The sequence below is a fragment of the Desmodus rotundus genome, chromosome 6, assembly GCF_022682495.2.
Source record: "Desmodus rotundus isolate HL8 chromosome 6, HLdesRot8A.1, whole genome shotgun sequence".
NCBI lineage: Eukaryota > Metazoa > Chordata > Mammalia > Chiroptera > Phyllostomidae > Desmodus > Desmodus rotundus.
Genome location: NC_071392.1, coordinates 72433568 through 72441074, shown reverse-complemented (window position 1 = coordinate 72441074; position 7507 = coordinate 72433568). Strand labels below are relative to the sequence as shown.

The 7507-nt window shown below is 36.5% G+C and overlaps 1 non-coding gene across 1 annotated transcript; it reads right to left on the bottom strand.

Moving 5' to 3' along the window:
- Positions 1-922: 922 nt before the first annotated feature.
- LOC112299954 (U6 spliceosomal RNA) lies at positions 923-1029 on the bottom strand. Its single transcript, XR_002974331.1, has one exon. It is a non-coding gene; the product is annotated as a U6 spliceosomal RNA (small nuclear RNA).
- Positions 1030-7507: the final 6478 nt, after the last annotated feature.

Sequence of the window (7507 nt, the reverse complement as noted above, 5' to 3'; positions counted from 1 at the left end):
GTAACCTCACACTGGAACAGTGACAAATCTAGCTCCTATTATCTCCATTCACTTACTTAATCATTAAATTTGTGTGTGTGTGTGTATAATGGTTTCAGAATTGTTTACCCATATCCCCTAATGTACAACTTCATCAACCATATTAGAGTACTTACGTATAATTAGCTTTGCCATTCTTCTTAGAAATTGCATTCATTTCCAAAGAAACTTAGGTCATGATCTTTTTCCTCTACCACCTTCATTGAGTTGTTTGATACATTTTTTAAAGAGTTAGAAGGCTTTGTAACATTCTGAATCCCATCCTGGGATCGTTCAGTCTCTTAATACTTTTTTATGTAAAGTCCATAGGTTTTAGACATGCTTACTTAATATCTTAACTCACAATTACAGTGTCACGTAGAATACTTACATTGCTTTAAACAAATGCCATTCTTCCCCAATTCATTCATCCCCTCTCCAAACCTCTGGACACCACTATGCATTTTTTTAGTATTTATTTTTTTTCTAATCTTCTTGTTCTTCAAGTACAGTTCTCTGCCTTTTCCCCCACCCCAGCCTAACCCCCAGCCCTCCCCACATCCCTCCCATTTCCACCCCCTCTCCCCATTATTGTCCGTGTGTCCTTTATAATTGTTCCTACAAACCCTTCACCCTTTTCCCCTGAAATTCCCTCCTCTCTCCCCTCTGGTCACTGTCGGCCTGTTCTCAATTTCAGTGTCTTTGGATATATTTTGCTTGTTTGTTTGTTTTGTTGATTAGATTCCCATTAAAGGTGAGATCATATGGTATTTGTCTTTCACTGCCTGGCTTATTTTGCTTAGCATCAGGCTTTCCAGTTCCATCCATGCTGTCGTGGAGGGTAGGAGCTCCTTCTTTCTTTCTGCTGCATAGAATTCCATTGTGTAAATGTACCATAGCTTTTAAAAATATGGAACGCTTCACAAATTTGCATGTCATCGTTGCACAGGGGCGATTCTAATCTTCTCTGTATCATTCCAATTTTAGTATATGTGCTGCCGAAGCGAGCACTATTTAATTTATTTTTCAAAGCATTTTAGGTTCATAAAAACTAGAGCAGTAAGTACAGAAGGTTCCCATATACTGCTTCAATCCTGTCAGTTTCCTCTTTTCATTTACATCTTGCATTAGTGTGGTGCATTGTTACAACTGGTGAGTGAATACTGATAGTTTTAACTAAAGTCCATAGTTAACACCAGTGCTCTTTTTTTTTTGGCATCGTGTATTCTGTTAGTTTTGACAAATGTATTGAATATGACATATATCCACAATTACAGTATCATACACGATACTTTACTACCCTAAAAATTTGTCCTCTACCTATTCATTTTTCCCTCCCCTGGCACCAAACCCCTACAATCACTGATCTCTTTACTGTTTTCATTATTTTTAAGGAATGTCATATATTGGAATCCTGAAGTAAATAGACTTTTCAGATTGGCTTCCTTAGCAATATGCATTTAAGTTTCTTCCAAATCTTTCCTGGCTAGATAGCTCATTTATTTTTATTTCTAAATAACATCCCATTGCATAGATACCCCACAGTTTGGGGGTTTTTTTCCACCCGACTATTGAAGGTCATCTTGGTTTGCTTCCAAGTTTTAGCAATTGTGAATAAAACTGTGATAAACATTCATGGGCACATTGTTTTTGTATAGACATATGTTGTCAATTGTATGAATAAATTCTAAGAAGCACAATTGCTGGATGATATGGTAGGAGTATGTTTAGTTTTGTTAGAAACTGCCACACTGTCTCACATGGTGGCCATTATTTAATGAGGATAAATCTGCCTCACTGTTGAAAAAAGTGGGATTACTCTAGAAAATTCAAAATGGTGAGGAGCATGACCTACAAAAGTTGCTGCTTTAACTTTACTTTTATTTTGTATTTTTGGGATGTTTTTAATTTTGGATATATTTTCTTTCTTTTTTTCCCTGAAATTTTTTTAATGTTTTAAAATATATTTTATTAATTATGCTATTACAATTGTCCTATTTTTCCCCCTTTATTCCCCTCCACCTTGTACACCCCTTCCCACCCACATTTCCCCCCTTTAGTTCATGTCCATGGGTCATATATATGTTGTTTGGCTTCTACATTTCCTATAATATTCTTAACCTCCCCCTGTCTATCTTCTACCTGCCATTTATGCTACTTATTCTCTGCACCTTTTCCCCTTCTCCTGCCACCCACTCTATAACCCTCCATGTGAACTGATAACCCTCCATGTGAACTCCGTTTCTGTGATTCTGTTCCTATTCTAGTTGTTTGCTTAGTTTGTTTTTGCTTTAGGTGTGGTTATTAATAACTGTGAGTTTGCTGTCATTTTACTGTTCATATTTTTTATCTTCTTTTTCTTAGATAAGTCCCTTTAACATTTCATATAATAAAGGCTTGGTGATGATGAACTCCCTTAACTTGACCTTATCTGAGAAACACTTTATCTGCCATTCCATTCTAAATGATAGCTTTGCTGGATAGAGCAATCTTGGATGTAGGTCCTTGCTTTTCATGACTTTGAATACTTCTTTCCAGCCCCTTCTTGCCTGCAGGTCTCTTGAGAAAGCAGCTGACAGTCTTATGGGAACTCCTTTGTAGGTAACTGTCTCCTTTTCTGTTGCTGCTTTTAAGATACTCTCCTTATCTTTAATCTTGGTTAATATAATTATGATGTGTTTTGGTGCATTCCTCCTTGGGTCCAACTTCTTTGGGACTCTCTGAGCTTCCTGGACTTCCTGGAAGTCTATTTCCTTTGCCAGATTGGGGAAGTTCTCCTTCACTATTTTTTCAAGTAAGTTTTCAATTTTTTGCTCTTCCTCTTCTCCTTCTGGCACCCCTATGATTTGAATGTTGGAATGTTTAAAGTTGTCCTGGATGTTCCTAAGCCTCTCCTGATTTTTTTGAATTCTTGTTTCTTCATTCTGTTATGGATGAATGTTTCTTTCTTCCTTCTGGTCCACCCACTGATTTGAGTCCCAGTTTTCTTCTCATCACTATTGGCTCCCTGTACATTTTCCTTTATTTCATTTAGCATAGCCTTCATTTTTTCATCTAATTTGTGACCATATTCAACCAATTCTGTGAGCATCCTGATTACTAGTGTTTTGAACTGTGCATCTGGTAGGTTAGCTATCTCTTCATCGCTTAGTTGTATTTTTTCTGGAGCTTTGATCTGTTCTTTTGTTTGGGCCATTTTTTTTTGTCTCGACTCTCCTGTTATGTTGTAAGGGGTGGAGCCTTGGGTGTTCACCAGGCTGGGGCAAACACATCTCTGCGTTGTGGCTCTGTATGTGGGGGAGGGGTCCAAGAGGTAACAGTGTCACTTGCTCTGCTTTCTGCCAGTTTTCACTTACTTACCCTGCTACCTGCAAGCAAATTGGGCCCTTCTGGTGCTGATTCCTAGGTCGGTGGGTTTCTTTATGTTCTAGGCCCCTGTGGGTCTCTCCAATGAACTCTCCTGTGAAGCTGGGAGTTTCTTCCACTTTTGCCTCAACCCTCACAGGTGTTTTCAGTCAGAGGCTTTGAGGCTTTATTTCCTTGCACTGAAACCCTGTGTTGTGTGGTCTGTCTCGCTCCCCAGTTGTTCCTCCTGGTTTATCTGGACACAAGTGTGGGACCACTCAGTTTGCAATCTACCACCTCTCTGCATCTGCCAGCCTCTGCCTTGCCACGAGTCCTCTCTGCCAGGCTGCCTGGCTGCCCATCTCTGCCCCTCCATCCAGTGTGGATGAATGTTTCTTCTTTAACTCCTTGGTTATTGGACTTCCATAGACTTTGATTTTCTGTCAGTTTTGGTTGTTTTTTTGTTTTTAAATGTGTTGTTGTCCTTTTGGTTGTTCAAGGAGGGGCAGTGTGTCTACCTATGTCATCATCTTGGCTGGAAGTCCTTTTCCTCTCTTTAGGTGTATTACATATTACACATCAGCCATGACCCCAAGGAGATTCAGATGTATATAAACACTACAAAACAAACTACTGTGAGCATGAATCTCTTTTCTTTGTATCTTGTAAATCTAAAGACAGAGTAACAATTATTTTTTAATGCAATGCTCCCCTCTTTCCATGAGAAAAACCTAATAGATACTCCTTTTGAGAATTACTCAAAGTTCTCTATAAAGCTTTTTATTTTCATGTTCCTTATCCCTATAGTAAATTTTAAAAATTGTCCCAATACTTTGTGACTCCTCCCATTAAGATGTGGGGCCTATTTTCCTATTCCCTGAATTCATGGGTTGGACCAAAGAATGAAGAAAACTGACACTGTGCAAATTCCGATCCATGAGAGACTTGTGGTTTCTTCTCTTAACAACTTTTGGAAACTGCAATTACCACTATGTAAAAATGACAACAATGATTAGACTGCTAATGATAACAACACATAGGCCAGATACCTTTACCATCCTGACAGCCTGCTGACCACCAGATATGTGAGTAAAACTGTCCTAGGTCATTCATTCGCCAAAGAACGCACCAGCTCCTGCTATCTGTGAACCATCCTTGGCTCAGATCAAAGGACAACCCAGACTAAACACAATATTATAAGCAAAATAAATTATTGTTCTAAGTCTTTAGTGTATGGAGTGTGGGGTGACTATACAGCAATAGATAACTGATACAACCCTAGTAAAATAAGTTGACCATTCCTTCTCAGTGTCTTTTCAAAGTACTGTGCATATAGTTTTATCCTACCATGATTAAAAATGAAATAAAATACTAATTTATATATGCCAGCATATTTTGCAGTCTATGAGGACAGACACTTCAACATTTATCTTTGTTTTAAAAGCTTTATTATTAATTAGGCATGGTAAGGCCAAGAGGTCAGGAAGGGTTGCCAGTGAAAAGATAGTTTACTATACTCACAGATCTCAAGAGAGGAAGTGTAGGTAATGCTGTGAGGGGGAGCCACACAAGGAATCACTGGGGTGGGTACCAAGGCAGATGGAAAGTGGGGGTGGGAAGGCAGGGCAGGAGTCTTCACTGTATCTCATGAAGCAACCCGCAAGGCAGGGTAAACAGATTGAGGAGTAGCTGTCCTTGCCCATCTGTCACCTAGAGCAGGGTGGTTAGGGCAGAGTTAGAGTGACTCTGAGTGAGAGATCCCAAGAAGGAAAGTGGTTGGGATGTAGACTTCACTGGAAGGGGAACTGACCAACTTCTGGCCAGTGCTCATAATTAGGTGAAGACAGCATTTAAAAAACTACATTATACTTTTTAGTCCTATTTTTGATACTATTCCTCTGCCTCCTCCCTGGTTCTGATATCTCTATGCTATTATCTCATTCTACCTATTAAAATGTTAGCAATCTTAAGACAAAATCAACTAATGTCATTTGCTTCTATAATAGGCTTTTGCATTGCATTCCTTGCCTCAAATTGCAAAATAAAAAACACTTATTTTCCTCAGTTAAATTCTTTCAAAGTAGATTTTAAAACATGTTCTTCAGGTTGAAGTCCTTGTCTATATGTCCCTGTCATAAAGTTTTTGCTTAAAATAAGTAATTAAGACAATAACTCACTAACACCACATGCCATGAATGGTATGGAGAAAATTACAATGCCCACAAGCTTTTCCAAATCTGTGTTCCATTGTCATGGTGTATTAGGTCTCATCATAAGTACCAGATTGGCCCAACTAGTAGTCATAGATGGAAGCAAACTTTACAGCTGATAACCATCATTTCTTTTTTCTTTTTTCTTTTTTTTTTTGCCCTTATGCTTAGGTCTATCATCTAAGAAAACTCTTTCGAATCATAGATATGAATTCATTAATTACCTACTATAGAGTTGAAATGGCAAGAAGTTGTAGAGACAGGGAAGAGAAGTTGAAGACACTTCCTTGAATTAGTTGAATTAGTGCTCTGACTAGTTAGTAAGAACATTATCTCTAAGTAAAATAATATATGGTAAATATAAAGCATTACATTACTGAGCACTCAGTTGTTACTAGAACTCAGTGAAGAACAAACCATTGTGTGTGAAGGTAAGTGAGATAAGGATTACTGGAGAAGCTGGAATATAAAAAGTGCCTAAACAGGATTTTAAGAGATGGAATAGTAGAAAGAGGAAAAGGCCTTAACAGGTAATAAGGCTTGGTGTTCATTTCTCTGTTCAATATTTCCTGAAGAAAAAGGGGAGGAAACATGTATTCCTGAATCAGCCTAACATACACTTAATTTTTAAACTTAAAAAAATAAGTTCAGAATTACAAAAATTCTGAAATGTGTAATTTTCAATTATCCTTCACCCAGATTTCTCCAAACGTCAACAATTTACCAACTTTGCCCTTTGCTCTCTCCATGCGTGTGTGTGTGTATATACACATATACATCACAGATATACACATACAGGTACCTCACTTGTACAACTTTCTGAACTATTTGACATTGGCAGACATTTCCACAGCACAATTATCGAAAGCCAAAATTACTATTAATGCATTTTAGAATTTACTCTATGGGTCATATTTGAGTTGGCCAATATTCCTACTGATGTTCTTTAAAGCAACTCAGGATTGTAGGTCAATTTTATTATGTTTCTTTAGAATACTTAGTTGGAATAGTTTATCATTCTTGCTTTATATTAATGACCTTGATATTCCTGAAGAGAACAGATTATTTATTTTGTAGAATATCTGTCAGGTTTTATTTGTCTGAGGTCTCCTAATGATTACATCTTTGGTAGGAATGTTACAGAAACATTGCTTTTCCAGACAACATATATAAAGGCAAATGATATATATTTGTCCTATATTGATGATAATAATGGATTATGATATTTGGAATAAAATTACAATCTGAGTCCATACTGAAATAAATAAATAAAGAAGGAGAAATAGCAGGGGAGAAGTTCTTCCTTATAATAGAATACAACTATAATTTATAAATTTAATATTGAAGTAGAAAATCACCATTTGACAAGTATCACAAAAATAATTGGTTTAGGCAAGAATAAATAATAGGATCTATTCCAGAGATTTTAGGAGAAACAAGTTATTTACATAGTGTCAAAATACCTTCCTTGAGACACTTAAACTAATTACAAAAGAAAAAGTACTAACTTTACATTCTACAAAACTGGTAGATACCATCTAAACCAAGTGACAAAAATAAACCTTTTTTAAAAAAATGAAAAATGACAAGTATTAATAAATGTAAATTAAATGATTGTCATCTAAAATTATTAGACTCAATCTAAAATGGTAGAAAATACCTAATATTATAGTGTAATTTTCATCATAACAGCAATGTAAAAATATTATTTCTCTAAATAACCTTATTAATAATTATTTGTTTAGTAATCTGAACACACCTTTCTAATGTGGCATCTTAACCCAGTTGATAGACAACTGCACCTTTATTTTTGTATCTTTCAGGGAAACAGAATAATCCTTGAGTTTTCATATTTACTTTTCAAAATGAATTTTTTATTAATTTCTCTTGACGTGCCTGGTATAATTAGACACACAAAAAACTCTTCCAGTTTT